The sequence below is a fragment of the Dermacentor andersoni genome, unplaced genomic scaffold, assembly GCF_023375885.2.
Source record: "Dermacentor andersoni unplaced genomic scaffold, qqDerAnde1_hic_scaffold ctg00000039.1, whole genome shotgun sequence".
NCBI classification, from domain to species: domain Eukaryota; kingdom Metazoa; phylum Arthropoda; class Arachnida; order Ixodida; family Ixodidae; genus Dermacentor; species Dermacentor andersoni.
This window is the reverse complement of record NW_027314752.1, coordinates 5,492,853-5,512,856: the sequence shown is the minus strand read 5'-3', so window position 1 is coordinate 5,512,856 and position 20,004 is coordinate 5,492,853.

The window sequence follows — 20,004 nt, the reverse complement described above, 5'->3', positions numbered from 1 at the left end:
CCATAGTAGATTGTTGAATGACATCTTTTTTTAAGAGCAACAACCTGATGCTTACGCAAGCTGACAAAGAGAGTGGGCTCACCGTATTACCCAAGTGAGAGAGAGAGAAATTTATTTACAGAAAGGCAGAGAGGTCGGCCTGAGCTATAACTTGCTCTGGCCTGCTACTCTGCACTGGGGAAGACGGACGGGGAGGGAAAGGGCTGATGAATGATGATGGTATAAGGAAGAGATGCGTATATACAAATTCAGAGTTGTGGCCTCTCTAAAGCCGTGCGTCCAGCCCAGTGGCTTGGAGAAAAGCTACAGCGGCTCTTGTTACCAGGGCTGCGCTGTTTGCATTAGGCCAAGGACCTAAAGGAAACTTGTCCGATAGCGGTCTCTCATGGATCTTTGCAATGGAAGAGACAAGTTGCTGTCGTTCTTGCGCGTAGGCGGGACACACACAAAATATATGTTCAAGCGTTTCTGGCACCTCACAGCATTCACAGTTTGGGCTAGTATCACTGGCACCTATTATATGTCTATAGCAGTTGGTGAATGCGACACCAAGGCGAATCCGGTGCACCATGCTCGTGTGGCTTCTTTTGAGCTTGTGAGGCATACGAAATTTAATTTCTTGGTCCCATTTGTGTAATCGCTTGTGTCGTCGATCTGGTTGGGTCCAGTGGTCTAACGTAGAGTTGCGGTTTACGCGACGGAGTAGGACGTTTGTGTCTGTACGTGAGAACGGAATGCGTACTTCACAAGCATTATCTAAAGCAGTTTTCGCTTCAGCTTCTGCCTGTTCGTTCCCAATCAGGCCACAGTGTGAGGGTATCCACTGAAAGGTGACATTGTGGCCATATCTAGTTGCGTGGTCGAGCCGTTCTGTAATTTCTATAACCATGGAATAATACGGGTCCCGTCTGAGGACACAGTCAATCGTTTGAAGAGCTGGCTTGTAATCGCAGAATATCGTCCATGCGTGAGGAGGCTCCTCGGAGAGAAATCGAAGTGCCTCCCGGATAGAAACAAGTTCTGCGGCAGTTGATGTTGAGCTATGGCCTAGTTTAAACCGCCGAGCAATGATCATATGTGGAATGACGAAGGCTGCAGTCGAGGCATATGGTGTGACAGAGCCATCGGTATACACGTGTGCAGTATCTCCATACTTTGCAGAAATGTGCCACAGGGTGAGTTGCCTGAGGCCAATAGATGCAACGGATATGACTTTTTAGTAATTCCAGGTATCTGCAATGTAACGACAGGTTTAGGCAGAACCCACGGGGGTATTCTTGGAATACAGGCGGGAGAAAATCTCGATTGCAAAACGCATTGATGGCGCGATATAGTCCTTGAAAAGCTGGAACCTGGGTGGGTGGTAGTTAGCGATGACAGAGCATGGCGCCTGTGTCGGGTCAACACGCGAAGTTACATTCGAAGAGGCTCGCAGAGCAAGTATACCCCAATATGACAAGTAAGAGCTTCTGCTATTGTTCTATTGGTTGACGTGCATCGTGGGAGGCCTAAACATGTGTGCAATGCTTGAGCTTGAATGCTCTCCAGCGCGCGCACACAGCTAAGTGTCATGCTTGAGAGCTCCGGAATACTGTACCGTATATACCATACGAATAGTGCTTGGTACGATTGGAGTAATGACGACTCCGAGGGGCCCCATCTTGTTCCTGCAATGATGCAAAGGACGTGTACAAAACTCTTCAGCTTTGACTTCAGTGCGGCGACGTGTCTTGACCAAGATAATCCCCGGTCTATGACTACACCAAAGAATCTGTGGTGTGTAACCGTAGGTATCGCTACTCCGTTAATGATTATCGGATACCTGGTCATTTGTTTTCGCGTGAATGTAATCACGGAACATTTTTCTGTTGAGAGTTGGAGGCCTTGACGCCGCAGATACTTAGCTGTGATTGTCACTACACGTTGAAGCCTAGCACGCATTTGGGGACAGGTGGCTCCAGATGTCCATATGCATATGTCGTCTGCATATGCGCTAATCTTCACCGTGCTAGGAAGTTCGGATGCAAGGCCAATCAATGCAACATTGAAAAGAGTTGGACTGAGAACTCCTCTTTGTGGAACACCTCGATGTATATGGTACTGTCCGGTGTCGCCATCACTTGTCGACATATACACCGTGCGGCCACTGAGGTAGCTGGTAGCTAACATTCCATGCATATAGCCGGCCACCGACGTCTAAATCTTCCAGTGCATCAAGGATTGCATAATGGAGTACATTGTCGTATGCACCCTTAATATCCAGAAAAACAGCTCCAACTAACCGACGGCGACTTCTTTCTTGTTCAACAGTGGAGACCAAGTCGATAACACCGTCAATGGAAGAACGGCCTCTTCTAAATCCATGCATAAAATCAGGAAACAATTATTTTTCTCTAGAAATCATTCCAGCCTTGACAAGACCATTCTTTCCATTACTTTGTCGACGCAACTGGCTAAGGCGATCGGTCTGTAGGAGGAGAGCTCGTTAGGGTATTTCCCCGGTTTAAGCAGGCCTACAATGCAACTGCATTTCCAAGAATCTGGAACATTTCCTGTCTCCCACGTCATATTATAATAAGATAGAAGACGTCATGATTCAATGCCAAGATGAGTCACGTCGGCACCAGGACCAGACGGAATCACATACGTTACCCAAGGGAATTTACAATTAAAAATTTTTGGTAGCGGCTAATAAGAACTGTGTCCCTGGAGAGAAAAGTGAAGTGCGAAGAAAAATTAAGTTCGTTGAGTTTTGTAAGCAATTATACCTTCGAAAGTTTGCCAGGTACATATCCAACAGCAGAGGGAACAGTTTGAGGGGGGTTTTCACAGCCAAGACACATAAGCCCAAAGTTCCGTAACAGGGATCGTGGCAGAAGTGTTAGCCAGTTTTTGCTAAAGAAGCTCAAGGCGCTAGCTTTAAACGACCCATTACTTTTAAAGAAATCAGTCGCAGTAGTACAGTTTTTAGAGCGGAATGATCATGTTGGTTTCGGTTTTTCGGAAGACGTGCAGGAGTTGTTTAATTCTGTTCCACAGAATCAACTGCTAGCATGTGTCAAAGAGTGCATAGAAGATAACGGCGACGCATCCTTCCAGAACACCGTTGGTTTGCCCGTTCATTATTGCCCGTTCATCTTTATTGCAGTTTTATTTGAACTCGACTTTTATTGTATTTGACAAGCAGCTGTTTTTGCAGTGTGATGGCATCTGCATAGGGTCTTGCGTAGCCCCTAATCTTTGTGACATTTTTCAGGTAAAGGTGGACAACACACTGGAATAAGTGTTTAATGGGGGGCCAGTTTTAAACATTTTTGGGCATGTTGACACTTATTTGGTGCTTTTATAAACAGCAGCACACCTTCACCTACCCTCTACAGTAGGCAAAGTGTTATCTATATTTAGCAAACATGGACGTGAGTTGCCTTTCACCCTTGAACTTCTGAACCTTTCAATTTTAGTTTTTATACCTAAAAATTACGTTCAGTGATGGACATGTTGGCTGGGCCTCCAACCCACGGGCTAAGGAATTGCTGCCCTTTCATTCGGCACACTCCAAGACAATTAAGAGAAGTATACAGGTGTTGCACATGGAATAGGCTCTCCAAAAATCGTGCCCACATCAGATTAAGCTCAGTTTTCATAATAAGGTAAGCCGTCTTTTAGCTGCAGGGTTCCCCACCTCGGTCTTGACTGCCATTTCAGAAGTCCTCCTTGAAAAGTTCAAGTGTGGATGTGGAAGTGCAATGGTTGAGGATCAATTGAAGGCACCTAAGACAGAGGTGGTCCCTTACATCCACAAACTTTCCCACAATCTTAAGGTGGCAAGTAGGCACGGTGTGTCAATTTGTTTCTATGCCCGAAATGAGCTGGGAAAGTTGTGTCAACGTATATGTAATGCCAGAAAACGTGGATGCCAGAAGAACCACCAACCGCCGTTAGTAAAATGTTCCACTGGAGTGGTGTATTGCATCCCCATGTCATGTGGGATGTTTTCTGTCAGTGAAATTGCTCGCTGTATCAATGACCGTTCAGGGGAACACCCTCAAAAACTGAAAGAAAGAACACTAGATGAGAAATATGCACATTTAGTTGCGCACGTGAGCAAGTATACGGATTGTGTGGCCCAGTTGAAAGTCACGACGATTCTAGGAAAGAGCAGTGACAAGACTACGCGCATCAGTTTAAAAGCCTTGCACATTAGAAAATTCGGTAGCAACTGTTTTAGCACCCCTCACTTTGCTCTCTTTGAAGCTGAATCTGATCTTCTGGGTGCGGCTATCGGGGCTTCAGATTGCAAAGGAAAAGAAAAATAATTGTTTGCGCTTTGTTGTGTTTGGTTGGCTTCATTGCGCTTGTGAATTTGGCATGCTGTCACCCTTGACATGATTTTCCCTTTCATTTCACTTGCTTCACTCTGGCATATACAGGGTGTCCCACATAACGTGAGCCAAGAATTTAAAAATGAAAGGCATGTGTGAAGGGAATTGAACGAAACCCATACTATTCGTAATAGCCTATAGTAACTCAGACAATTTTTTGTTTTCCCCATAACTTGCTCATTAAATAAGTTTAATTACAGAACATTTAGTTATTGGCTGAGGACCCCAAGTATGGTAACCAGATTTGTAGAGCACCTTCAGAAACCACCGATCAAGTTCTTTGCTTTACTAAATGTCTCATGTAGTCCTTTTTTCCAGGTTGCAAAGAAAGCCCATGAAATATGAAGGCCACGTGATGGAGCATAGTGGTATTGTGCAGCTCTCAAGCGTGTGTTCAGTGAACAAGGTTGGCTGCATCGTGACTGGTGACGAGAAAGTGGCAGGGCATTCTTTATCTCATTGGCACCGCTCCGCCTGCAGCATGCATTTTCGCCATCATCCGTCGGGAGCTGACCTTGTTCACCGAAGGCACGCTTGAGAGGAGCACAATACCACTGCACAAGCACTCTGTCACGTGCCTTGTTTCATATTTCGTGGACTTTCTTTGCTACTCAGAAGAAATGACTATGTGAGACGTATCGTAAAGCAAACAACTCGATCGGTGGTTTCTGAACGGGCTCTACAAATCTGTGTGCCACACTTGGGGTCCTCAGCCAATAATTAGAGTTGGGTAATTAAATTTCATTAATTGGTGAGTTATGGGGAAAACAAAGGATTGTAGGAGTTACTACAGGCTATTGCGAATAGTATGCATTCGGTTCAGTTCGCTTCGAACGTGCCTTTCATTTTTAAAAAAATTATTGGCTCTAGTTATGTCAGACACCCTACAAGGTGTGCTATCCTTGCCAATAAAATCAGTTGTTTGTCAGCACTGTGTGTACGTGTCTGCCTTCTTGTGGTCTGTTTGTGCTGTTACCCATATGTTTCGAGATAAACTAACTCTCCCAAAAGGAAGTATTGATGACGTTACTGCTGTACTGAGGTGTTTTCTAGTAAGCTTGATTTTTTTCTCTCCCATTAAAAAAAAAATTTTGGCAAGCTATGCCCATCCATGCAAATAGGCATTGTAGCAGTTAAGAGTCAACGTCCAGTTACATTATTTTTCACTTTAAGTAAACACAGTATAGATCACATAGTTAGCTGATAGATCCGTGTATTGATGCTCAATCATTAAAGAACACTATTTCATACATAGTGCTAAATTGTCTGGCTGCTTTTGCTGTAGCATTTGCTCGTTGTTGCTCATCAAATGAATTTAATTTCAACTGCACCACATAGAACATTCTGATTGGCACTTCTGTAATTTTAATAGTGATAATCAACCAACAAGCCCTAATTCAACAGCTGTCATGAATAATTTCTAATACTTTGGGTCCCTTTTCATGTGTTCTGTTTCACACTATGTATTTGGTCAGCACAGTGGCCATTCTTATATTCAATCTGCTTGGTGCTGTTGAGGTCAGAATATCTTCAACCAGCAAGTCTAAATTATAATGCTATCAATAAAACTTCGATTACTGGGCAGATGAAAGCATTTTATCTCATTCTAAAAGTATCTTTGTTGTAACCACCAGTGTCTAGAGCAAGCATCATATGCACAGCAACTCATAATAAGTTTTTAAGTTGGATGGGCGAGTATCTATAGTTAAGTATACCTGTGCATGTACTTTCTACATATTAGCTAGTGTTTTAGCCGCACGAAACAGCCTATGTTGTGTTTGCTGAAATCAAGTTTATGGTTGATGCACCTGCTTTTTTTTTGTTGTGCACTTACACTTCTGTGGTCTCTTAAGCACTGTAGTCGTGTGACAGCTGAAGTATTGCAGTAGTGTCGAAGTTAGCGTGCTACACTATGCCGACACATACCTATCACCGTATTCGTGCATTTTCCGAGAACCAGCTGTGTTGACTAGGCGAAATTTGTAGTGTCCTTATGAGTTTGCCATTCAGTTCATGTAACTTTTCAGGACAGAATTTGCACAGGGAGGGAAGGGAGACCATACAACATGACTGCTGCTAACAACTGTCTCTTTAGTTTCATGGAAGGATTAAAAATAACAATATCACTGGATATGTGCTTATATTGTGCACAAGTTCTTTCAGAGGGAAGATGTAAGTTGTGATATAAAGGCATTAAACCACGATAAACAGTATTTGCATAAAACAAAAAGTAAATATGTGCAGAATAATTTCTATCCCTTGTCATCTAGAAAGGACGCTTTTCTTGCATTGACAATGAGGGCTGGCTAACACGTCTTATTTATGTGGTACGCTTCACTGATTTCTCTCGTCAACTCTTCACCGTGGGTGAGAACAGATGAACGATCTTAATTTAGCCTGAGGCACTATAGCAGCAATGCACGGTCAAGTTGGACGAGCATACTAGTGATTTCTTTGGCACACATTTGGCACATTTAGCTATGGCCAGTCTGCCCTGTGTACATTTGACCACATGTGAAAGGAATACATTACACTGCCTCTCACACACACTAGACAAGCTTGCTTTAACCAAGCAAACCTCGTTTGCCTGCTCGCCTTTCTCAATTCACTTGTGGACTGTTATGCATGGGTATACATATGTGTATCCCTAGCAAGCAGTCTACAAGCGAATTGAGAAAGGCACCCAAGCTAGGGAGGCTTGCTTAGTTAAAGATACCACCAAATTTGTCTTGTGTCCGTTAGCAGTAGTGCAGCCTATTCCTTTGATCATCTGTATATGTGGTCAAATGTACATTGGGCAGACTGGCTGGTGCATCAACATGTACCCAGGAGAGCACCATATGTCCCACATGACAATGCATTGACATGACTGGTGCTATGCATCAGATTTAGATTGTTCATCTGTTTCGTTCACCTCTGGTAACTGAATGACCAACAATAACAGTAAGGAATATCACTTAAATACTGGGACGTGTCAGTCCGCTCTCATTATGATTGCGTGAAAAAGAGGAACACACTCTAAATGATACAGAATAGCAATCACTCTGTGCTTTCTAATTCTACTTGTTATGCAACATTTGCCCTCATTCTAAAAGAACGTTTGTGCAGTACAAGTGCACATGCAGTGTAAATATTTTCTGTATTCCTTTCCACAAAATAAACATTTAAACATTGAATTGGTAGCTTTTGTGCCCTGTGGTCTCTCTTCTGTCCCTTGTGTTGTACGCAAAAGTTAAACATGAACATGCACCAACTTTCTCAGTTACTCGTCAGTCAGTGTTGATACTCAATATGTTTCCAGCCAGAACATTCTTAGAGGTTGGATTGCGCAACATTTTGACGGGACACACAGCAGAGACACACACCACAGACGTTCTGTGGTGTGTGTCTCTGCTGTGTGTCCCGTCAAAATGTTGCGCAATCCAACCTCTAATATGCTATACCAACACGCCCAGTCGTCAAGCTTGGCAAGTTTCAGAACATTCTTACCATTTATGTCACATCCAGTCAATATAGTACTACTCTGGCTTTTCATAAAGCATGCTAATATGTACTTCTGCATTTATAGTTTATGTAATGATAGCCTAACAGCACAAGCCAAAAGTTGTAGAGATACAAGCTGTCTAATTGCTCAGAGGGTGATCAGAGGCGGATACTAAGAGAGTGCTTCTGATTGGCTGTTACAACCTGTACCACACAGTAACTTTCTTTTGAGCGACTTCGTCTTTGCTAAATGCCATGCTGTTGTAGTGCAACAAACTGCAAAAAGAAAGATAAAAAGGACAGAAAGAAGGGAAAGAAAGATGGCACTACACTCACAACTGTTTATTAGGCACAAAACTTGCTACATATATATTGCGCACACTCTTGACATCAGGGGCAGCAAAAAGAGCAAGTGACAGGTCATGTTGTTTGTGTAAAACCCAGCAATTACATTTCCACATCATATAAAAAACATATTTGACTAACACATGCTTGACCACTGATCTGAATGTGATATGCCTCTAGTAGTTCCCGCGCGGTTTTATCTCTACTCTTACCTAGGATTCTCACCTCAGAAAAACGTGGCTTACAGGAGCACGATTTGCAATGTGCAGAGAGATGGGTGTTCATATCCTTTTTTAAATTGTTTTTGTTCCCTCATTCGGTCATTCACACAATGGCCAATCTGCCCGACATAGGTTTTCCCATAACTTAACGGTGTCTGGTAAACCACGTGGACCGCTTTTCCACATAGATTTTCTGTCTAGTTTCAAGCATCATGTCCAGCAGCTTTTAAATGCCAGATTTCCTCATTCGGTCATCACCTAGTGGCAGAAACCTCGCTGCAGCAACTCAAATGTAACAATAATCCAAAGGGGAGTGAGGGAAGTAAGCACGATTCCCAAAGAAAGGCTCAGGTGGCACCTTATTACCACAGGGTGAGCCACAGCCTCAAGGCGGCGAACAGGTATGAGGTACCTGTTGTTTTCTTCCTCGAACAAGCTGTCTTGCCTATGTTCCCGAATCATAGAATGTGCAGTGCAAATGTACGAAGTCAAACATGCAAAGTGCTACGTGGGAAAGTGTTCCACTGCTGTGGTTTACCAGATACATGTACCGCTAAGTTACAAGAAAACCTACATCGGGCAGACTGGGCATTGTGTGAACGACTGAATAAGGGAACATGCAAACTATTTAAAAACGCATATGAATGCCCATTTTTCTGCGTATTGTATACCGTGCTGCTGTACTGTAAGCCAAGTTTTTCTGTGGTGAGAATCCTAGGTAAGAGTAGCGATAAAACTGCGCAGGAACTGCTAGAGGCATGTCACATTCGTATAACTGGTCAAGAGTGTGTTAGTCAAACATCTGTTTTGTTATATGATGCAAAAAGAAATTGTTGGGTTTGACGCAAACAAGATGACCTGACACTTGCTCTTTTCTTCCCCTGATGTCGAGAGTGTGCGCGGTATATATGTAGCAAGTTTTGTGCCTAATAAACAGTTGAGTGTGGCGCCGTCTTTCCCTTTTTTATGTCCTTTAGAACCTTTCTTTTTCCAGTTTTTTGTGCTACACCATGCCGTACAAGCTGTACCACTTTCTACGCTTCACAAAGCTGAAGGTCAACTTGGGCTCACTGAAAGTGGTTATGTATTGCTTGTGTAGTCTCTTTAAAGATTACATTCAAACAGAGGTAAGCCGTATAATTTTGTGTGGAGCCCCTACACTAATGCCACTGGACATACTTCTTTTTGCTGCCAGCAGTTAGTGACATAAAACCAATGGCTGATTGCACAAACAATAAAAATGCATAAAAAATGCTTGATGTCAGATTTCTGAGGTTCCTGTAAACAAAGCAAATTAGTTGCTTTAATGAGAAAGTTTGGCAGACTTGGTGGGAATAGAACCTGGGGTGTGAAACAAGGACACTTCTGTGATGCCACAATATGCATGTGCTTTTGGAAGTAACCGTTGCAGATGTAAACGCTACTGAGGGTGAGCTTTGTGTTGTGCCAAAAACTAGGTCCTTAAAAATCGGTTGTCAGTCCCTTTAAGGTGTGCCTACTGTGTGTGTCATATTGTGCACGTCACATTGCAGCCATCTGGTTCACTAAAGATGCTCTCACGTTCCCACACCTAAGCAGTCTTAACGTGTCTCTGCCCTTTTATTGCAGGCACACCTAGGAAATGTATACATTGATGAGGAGTGGCACCTGCTCTAGTGCCATGGCTAGGACTCTCTGTTCTGCAAAGAACTGGCAAAACTGGTGTGGGGAGTTCTGGCACTCAGGATAGGAGCATCACAGGGGCTCTTTGGTGGTGCTTCCTGAACGACCCCAATTTCATTGAGAAGCCGGCATTGAGCCTCCATAAATTGGAAGCTGTGGACAGTATCATCGACATTGTTTCAAATTTGTTTGTGTAATGTTTGTAACAATACATGTATTACAGTGAAATGATTAATTTTCCAGATGCACTTGATGCATATCTTTCGAGATGTGGTGCCCTTGAGGAGGAGAAATCGCGGTGCTCAAAATGAACCGTAGCCTAGCAGACATGGTGAGAGAAATTAAGTAAGCGTGTAATTGCACACATGTGTACATGGAGTAAACCTCATTAATTTGAAGTCGTGGGGGCCATGCGAAATGTCAGGACTAAGCAAACGCAACCAAAATGGTTTAAAATATATATGTTTCGGCTTCCCACGGGAGCCTTGTTCACAATGAAACCAGCAGCAGAGTAGGTAGCGTTCTTATCTGCAGCTCAAAACATGATTAAGGTACTTGGCATACATGGACATGGATGATTAGAGATTCAAGATAAAGACACGTAAAATGATTTCATTCCTTAACAATCAAGCGATATTTTTCCTAGCTAATTGTGACGTAGTTGCGCAGTGCTCGGCCAGGGCATTCGATGCAAAGTATCGTTTCTGGACATCATTCCTGTGCTGTTTAAGTCTTTTTTTGGAGTTGCCGGTTTCTCCGATGTAGACATACCGACAGTTCGCACACCGAAGGACCTACACTACGCCTGGGAACTTGCCCTTTTCCGAACGGTCTTTCACATGCATGAGCTCGTGTTAAATTTTGGAACGTTCACAGCCTGCACATCATATGACCACAACGCATGCAAGGGTCTCACTTATGCAGGGGACATATGGTATTGAAGCCCATTTTTCGGGGGGTCCAGGGTGGGTGGGTACTGCGCAAGCCAGCTGGCACCCTACTGTGTCAATGGAGTACTCAGGGTATCCACAAGCCATCAATTCCCACTGCACAAGTGAATTGTCTACCATGTGGTCTTCTGCTGTTGTGCACACATTTTTCACCCAACGGAGAGAGCAGACAACAGACCTCTTTTGCGAAGCAGGGTGCACCAATGTGTAGTTGAGGTAGCGCCCCGTGTGAGTTAGCTTCCTAAACACCTCAAATAACAGGTTTGGCCCTTTATGTTGCACGAGGCTGTCCAAAAATGACAGTTGGTCTTCAGATTCCACTTCTATGGTGAACTTAATTGCTGCTTGCATTACTGTTTAAGTGAGCCGTGAAGGTGAACATTCTGTTGTTGCAAAACTCTGAAACAGTCGACATATCTGAAGAAGACCTTAGGTGTCGATGTAAACAAGCTAACCTTGAGTTAAACCTCGACCTCTTCACGGCTCACTTAAACAATATGCAAGCAAAATTAGGTTCACCATAGAAGTGGAATGTGAAGGTCAACTGCCATTCTTGGACACCCTTGTGCCACGCGAAGGGCCAAACCTGTTATTCGAAGTGTTTAGGAAGCTAACTCACACGGGGCGCTACCTCAACTACACATTGGTGCACCCTGCTTCGCAAAAGAGGTCTGTTGTCTGCTCTCTCCTTCGTTGGGTGAAAAATGTGTGCACAACAGCAGAAGACCACATGGCAGACAATTCACTTGTGCGGTGGGAATTGATGGCTTGGGGATACCCTGAGTACTTCATTGAGTTAGTAGGGTGCCAGCTGGCTCAGGCAGTACCCACCCACCCTGGACCTCCCAAAAGAACGGGCTCCAATACCGTACATCCGTGGCATAAGCGAGACCCTTGCTCATGTGGAAGAGCACGGCAGGAAGAACAAATCCTGACAGGGTTGCCAACTGTCACGAATTTCAGCGCTCCAGGAATGGACAGAGACGCAATGCAAGTATGTTAAATATTTTTCCCAAGACACAATATAACCCAAAACAAATGAACAGCAAAGTAAGTGCGCACAAAATATACCCTGTACACAAAAGAGATATTAACAAAACTAGGTATATACATAATCAAACAAATGAGATATTAGCTGTATAATGTTTATAGTCTGACTGGCCAAGTGACACAGTCCCCAAGAATTGAATGTTCTGACTGTCAGAGTAGCAGTGAACGTTGGCACGGCGTGGTGCAAGATGTCGGCCTGCGTAGCTGCAACACGACGTAGACATAGACCTTCGTTGTGAGTGACGAGGTTGTAGCCCCCTTATGAGACTTGCATTGCACAGGACGCAGTCTGGACTAGTCAGGCATTGTGTGGCCGACGTGGTCAGGTGATTGTGGCACTGGACAAGGCCGGTTATGCCAGCGTGGCGTTGAGCCGGGGTTGCAGAGCATAGTCATGGCGATGTAGTCAGGTCTTGGAAGCTGTTGTTGGCCAACTCTTGGATGTCCTCTCGTCTGTCCGTGGTCCCAAGCTACTACTTCCCGTCTCCAAAGCACAGCTAGAGATGCGACTGCCTTGCTTCTCATCCATGTCAGCAATGCGCGCTCCTTAGTTTTCCTCCCCTTTTCCTTCAATTTTTCGCTTACACTTCACATGCTTCCTCACCTCATGTATCCATTCTCCATTTCACTGACCAATGTCGTCTGCTCCACATTATCGCACATGCTCTGCCGGTGACTCGTGACAGTGTGAAAAGGGAAAGCATGGCAGCAAACGTATCCACTTGTCAGTCAGCACTGTGTTTGTCTTTTGTTTTATCTCATCTGTTGGTACTGTTCCTTGCCAAGGTGGCCAAGGTTTGTATTCAACATATGAAAAGAGTGCAGTGCAAACCGGAAAAGAGATGGTACCCTGGCTTGAATGGAAGCATACTCCGTTGACTTCAGTTGCACAAATGGCCAGGAGTGTACACCTTGAGACACTCTAGTTTATGGCATTGTAGGTCTTGAAGGCCGTGGAATTGGCTAACATGGCTAACACTTTTCTGCATGCTTCACTTGATGATTCTCGTAAACCACAAGTGTTCTCAGCATTATGTTCAAATGCCTTATGCCATTTTAATGTGATGTTTAACATGCCTCCCTTCTCTGCTACTAGTGCACTTTCTATTTCGTTGCTTATATGTACCTTTTATTTACTTATTAGTTATGTGTAATATCTGCATTGTCATTGTCTTACAGCGACACTGTTACGAGGTGTTTCACAATGGTTAGTCTATATTCTTTCTTTAATTATGTGCAATATATGCATTGCCATTGAGGCTTCCAACATCTTAAGCGATGCTGTTAAGAAAAGTTACAATGTGGATGCAGCTACATTAAATGTAAATGCAACGCTGGTTTGAAGCCTTGAACTTGTTTTGAGACATAATTATCAACAATTATAAAATAAAAGTTACCTGCATATACCTTGTTTGAATACATAGCTTATTTGCACGGTTTCTGAATAAGTAATTCATAATTTTTGTTTCTCGCATCTTATTATACTGGCTTTGTGTTAAAAGTCAGCAAGGACCTTGTATGGCTGCTGCCGTAAAAGCAGATGCCAAGCTGCTGCTAGCCTGCATGCAGGCTATCACTAATACAACCAGCCTTGACCATGCTCGAGCGCAGCAGCACTTGCTGCGTGCAAGCAAGGCTGTGAGCCAGCAATCATCCCTTATTCCTCTGAAGGGTGTGAGAAATCTCTTATAACAGTGTTGTCAGATTGGCACAGTAAAACTTCATTTGGGCCTAGTTGGTACATAATTCTGAACTTAACGTTACAGCGCAAACACCTAAGACGAACCACAAGAAGCGCCAGTGTGTGTCGTGTTTTCTTGTGGTTCGTCTTGGGTGTTTGTGCTGTAATGTTAGGTTCAGATTGGCACACTTCTCTGAAATATTTTTTTTTACTTTTTATTCTTCCCAAGATGTTATGGAAAGAAGCTTCCAAAAGTTGTCATCTCGACTAGGCCACATGTCCTTTTATGATGCGGTCTTCAGCACTGCCTGTTTTTTGCCTTTATTCGTCAGAAGTGAGCCCACACGGTGGTTCTAAGGCTCTGTAAGCCTTCTTGCACCAGCAGCATTGTCCGGGTGGAATATCAGTAAGGAAGCTTGGATGATGGCCATCAGAAGCCCACTTGTCATTATTCTGCCACTTTTGTTGCTTTTCTTGAGACTGCTTTTTCTTTCAATGTTATTATGTTAAGAAATTAAAGCATGACGTATGTTCGGAGCTAAGGGCATGATCCACCGGCTTCAAAGTTCGTAGAGTCAGTCTGTGCAAGGAATTGTGAGGCGGTGCTGCTATTAAGGGCATGCACTTTCACCCGCTCTTAAAATCGGGGTACAATACAATGAACATTTTACCATCCCTTACGACTCTCTTTTAGCCACTATGTTTGCCTTTCGGTAATATGGGAGAAAAAAAGCAAAGCTGAACTCTGCTTTATTTAGTCCACTCTGCCAGCTTGTCACAGTAAAAATGGCTCTGTTAGTGCCTACCAGAACTTTCATTTTCCTAATCATTTAATTTTGAAGTGCAATAAGTGTTTTGGCGTCTTCTCAACTTTTTGCTGCTTTAACTCTTGCACATGTCAATATTAATGAGAAATGATGTCCTCTTTACCTTGTGTAGTACCACAGTCTAGATTTGTCAGAGAATGCACTGTTATAGCTATGTTATTTCTACAATAACTGTATTGCACCTTGTTTAGGCACTTGTGGCTGATTTCCATGTATCTTTTATGTACTTCATAAGGTCTTGGCTTAAACCTGCAGCTGGATGAGTTGCTTTCTATTCTTACTGTTTGGTTTGTGTAGATAACACATGGGCAAGAAGATCAAAAACCAGTTGAGAGATTGTGCTTGCGTCGTCCATTTCTTCCTTGCCTCTGCTTGTGCAATAAATTTATTTTCTACAAAGCACTACTTTGCTTACTTTTGTTTGCATCTTCTAGCTTGCAAACCAATATATTGTGTATTTCTCAGTGTGGAAAATCAATATTGAAAATTCATAACTTGGCATACTAGCCGAGTCATGTGAACAGATACTCCCATATGTTCCTGTAAAACCTCCATGATCATTGTAAAATACTATGGTACTTTGAAAAGCCTCCCTCGAATGTAAAAAAGTATTCCCATAGCTGCCTGCAAAAGCTCCGTGATGGATGTAAACACATGCTCCCATAATTCCCTGCATAAGCTCTTTGATGGAGGTAAACATATACTCCCATAGTTCCCTACAAAAGCTCCGCGATGGAGGTAAACACGTGCTCCCATAGTTCCCTGCGAAAGCTCTTTGATGGAGGTAAACATATACTCCCATAGTTCCCTACAAAAGCTCCGCGATGGAGGTAAACATATGCTCCCATAGTTGCCCGCAGAAGCTCCGCGATGGAAGTAAACATATACTCCCATAAGTACCTCCACAACCTCCGCGATGGAGGTAAACATATACTCCCATAGTTGCCCGCAGAAGCTCCGCGATGGAGGTAAACACGTGCTCCCATAGTTCCCTGCGAAAGCTCTTTGATGGAGGTAAACATATACTCCCATAGTTCCCTACAAAAGCTCCGCGATGGAGGTAAACATATGCTCCCATAGTTACCCGCAGAAGCTCCGCGATGGAAGTAAACATATACTCCCATAAGTACCTCCACAACCTCCGCGATGGAGGTAAACATATACTCCCATAGTTGCCCGCAGAAGCTCCGCGATGGAAGTAAACATATACTCCCATAAGTACCTCCACAACCTCCGCGATGGAGGTAAACATATACTCCCATAGTTGCCCGCAGAAGCTCCGCGATAGAAGTAAACATATACTCCCATAAGTACCTCCACAACCTCCGCGATGGAGGTAAACATATACTCCCATAGTTGCCCGCAGAAGCTCCGCGATGGAAGTAAACATATACTCCCATAAGTACCTCCACAAGCTCCGTTCAGCAGCGGAGTAAATCTTTTACTCCGCCTACCCGGAGTATATTTACCTCCCATCAGGGAATGCGGTAGAGGACAAGTCATTTACTCCAATCTCGGATCATTTTTGCTAACAGTGAAGCTAGCCGCCAGAATAGCTATCTCAAGGACTGCTGCTGACGAAGGCGAAATACCTTCGTGTAATTATAATAACCCTAATAGGACTACTTTCGAAAGAACCAAAAAAAAGGAAACGGCCCAGTAGGCTATACTACACTGTAAGCAAAAATTAGCCGAGATGGGAGTTTTATCGGCTTATAAGCCCCAATACCTCCCATGCCCCAAGCATTTACTCCGTCATAGCGGAGTGAAGACGGCATATGTCATCATTATACTCCGACAGGTTAGGAACGGAGTATAAAAACGACATGACACGATTATACTCCGCACGGAGTTTCATGTCACGTGGTTGGAAACTCCCCACGGAGTTAATAGCGGCGTGCGTGCGTGTGTCAGCGCGCGTCCGTGTGAAGCTTGTGAAGCTCCAGTGCCTTTGCTGGTTATTTCATGTGAGCATTTGCCGAGAGAACGTATCATCAGTGCACCGAGTAGCTGCAACGACCGATTAGTGTTTTGTGTGAACGTGTCAAGGTTATTTGCACTCGCTGCTCAAACGCGCTGGACGTCTTCCTGGGTTGTACGCTTGAAAATCCGCGATAATATTTTCGGTGTCCGAGAAAACGCCAATGCGACAAGATGTCGTGCGCCTGTGCAAGGCATGTTTTGGCTGTGTACAGCCGCTCAATCTACGAGATCGCGCCGTTTGTACATTGAACGCAAAACAAGTCGTGGTGTACAACTGTCGGTAGCAGTTCACAAACTTGAGCAAATTGCAGCAGAAAGTGCGACTTCTCCGTCACAGCGACGTTTACTAATCGAAACAGACGACCAAATGTATCACGCTGCCTCCTCGTTGCGTCGTCTACAGCCGTCGCTGCCGCTTCCCCGGCAATCCTATGGCAAAACCCAGTATCCAATACAACGCCGGATTATGGGCCCGTGTCGCGCGCTGCATGCTGGGGCGCTAGTCAGGCACGGTGTACTGGTGCGAAAATGAGCTCTAGCGCGTTAAATACGCGGTGCCCGGAAACTTATATATATTTTTATATTATAGAAAGCAATAAAAAACGTACTAGTGAAAAAAAAAAGGCACATTAGGAATCGATCGATCGACCTTCAGTTCTCAAGCGCGGTGCTTTACCACTACGCCATATCATCAAGTTGTGACTTCTGAATAATTTACTATATTTTAGTTTGGCAGCGGGAGGTCTCGTACAGACAGTAAATGCGTTATTGCTCAGCAACTAAAACTCACGCCTGTACCAGAGAAATAAAGTTGCTGTTCTTATTGAGTAGTATGCTTGGAAGTGTCACAACATCGATTTTCACTTGCGATAGGTACTTTAACTACGAAAAAAGTCCTAAATTAACCGCCGACCCGGGAAGCTGTATGGGCTGTTACTACTGATTTCGATAGCCGTTTCTTGTTCTGCAGGCATGGGATATGCAGCGTTTTCTAAGTTCAGTGATGCGATTCAATTGACACGTCCGTTTAGTCATATATCTTCGTCAGAGAAGCGCAGGCTAGTGCTGGCAGCCTTCGGCGACAGCACGTATACTTGTGTTTATGACGCGTCACATCGACGCGCATCGCTTCTTGTACTGGCACCGTAGACACGAAAGAAAAAAACAGTTTATTTAAGAACACCGATGCGAAAGTTGAAATATGGAGTGATTTATCCTTGTTTAGACTTGTTGATTCCTGAGCCCAGACGCGCCGATAGCGAGCAGACGGACTCGGCGGATACGCCTGAGCTTCGGTGGGGACCGATCTCTGCGCGGGTAGCTGGCGAAAGCTAAAATGCGTGTATTTGAGCCCCAGAACCTTCTTCTAGTACAATAGGGAAAGTGGAAGCGCGCGAATCGCCTCAACTTCGTTGTCGGTGCGATAATATCAATCAGCGATGGGCTTCGAACTCGGGCTCCGTTCGAGCGCGTCTGAACAACTTCTGGATTTCATGTCCACTCCACAACACCGCGACAACGGCGACAAATCCCAGTCATATGTTACGCGCAAACTACTAAAAAACGCGGCGTCCTCTGCGTCTCCGTGATTTCGTTCAAGAATTTAGCTATCCGCCCAGTCAAAAGGGAAAATGCAAAAAAAAAAAAAACGAGAGTGATCTTTAGTGTGAAATGTGCATGTATAAACAAGGCAGCTTACGCACCTTTATTCCAGGCTGCGACACGGTATGGAGTGTTATGACCTCAAGATGTAACGTTATTTAGGACAAGAGACTAGTATTAAGCGATGAAATTGTAAAAGCATTTAATATTCAGCAGCGATCGTCCTCGCGCACTGGAACCAGCGCGGCACAAACACAACCAGCGCAGTTTCCAGTGCGAACCAGCGAACTGCAGCGAGAACCAGCGTCTGTACAGCACAAACCAGTGCGCCTCAGCGTCATGCCAGTGGAACCAGCGTCTCGTCCAGTGGGACCCAGCGTTCTCACTAGTGCCCCAGTCAGTCCCAGCGAGCGCCAGCGTCCCCAGTGCGATCCAGTGTCAAAAAACGTGCTGGTTTCACACTGGAAGACGCTGATTTTTGCAATAGGGCAAACAACAGACTTGTGCGGCGGTGCTCTCCGTCGCGTTCGGGAAACACCTGCTTAGCGCGCGATCCGCCGTGCAACGCGTCAGAGTGGTTTCCGCGGCGATTCGTGTGGTATATGAACAAGCCCTGCAAGGACGACCACAATACTTCGCAGCCGAGAAGCTGCAAACAAACGTCTATGCTCAGCACTTCTTCGTTTTACACAAACAATGTTACTAAAAGTATATCAACGCGAGTGTCGCTGCAGCGGATTGCCGTCTATTTAGGCTCCCCTTGCAGCCGCTGATATCTCTGGGAGCCACTAGGCTTAGAACCTATATTCTTCAGGACAATAACGTCTCTACAATTTTGTCATTTCTAATGAAAATGCAGCTGGCTGTCTTGACATCGTTGGCAGCGATGAGCAAACACATATGCAAGCCATGCAAACCATTGCGAGTCACGATCGCTGTGCTGCCAGCCTATATACGAGTCAACTTGTATCGCGGATCTCGAGTTGTGACTAAAATAATTAATGTTGTACCTCAGGGACGGGCGGGCCAGTTTTAAAACGCCGAGCCCTTTCAGAACTGGCTGCTTATAAAGCTTGAGGTGGTCTTTAAGCGCAGTAACAGAACCAAAGAACCAAGAAAAATTGCCGTCAACTGACATTGTCTGGCCATGACATAAATAAACTCTGCCAACATATTTAACCAGAACACGCATGATCACGTAACTGTAACCGGAGATGAGGAATAGTGTAACCTAGTATCTCATGTTAACAAAGTTATATATGCTATGCTGAATGAAATCTCTATAAACTTATGCCAAGATAAACTGCCCTAATCTAACTAAACATAGAAAATTAAGGCTAAGCTTTAATAACATCAGCTTTACACGTGTGACAGGTGGGTCAGTACGTATTGATTCACCCTAGCTTATTGAACACGCTAACCTACCGAAACTCCTTCAAAATGTAAGCTGCTATACCATATCTAATACCCGTCACACTGGCCATTTTAATGTCATTAGATGCAAATTACATTCAGTGCAATGAATGCCATTCGACTCGTGGTGGTGGTACACAGCAAAAATTGATGTCATTCGGTCATGATATCAACGGCAATCATTGCAAAAAGAAAAAAAAATGGTGAGGAAACAAGCGCAAGGTATATGTAGAATGTCTGAAAAGTCAATTTATTTTAATATAAATATTGGGTGTCACTTCACCAAAATGGCACGCATACAAAACTTCTAATTCCAGAATTTCTGGCCACTATAAGCAAAAACAAGGGTTGACCAGCTTAGTAGCACTAGCCAATAAATTGAAGACAAACAGTACGACTGACATG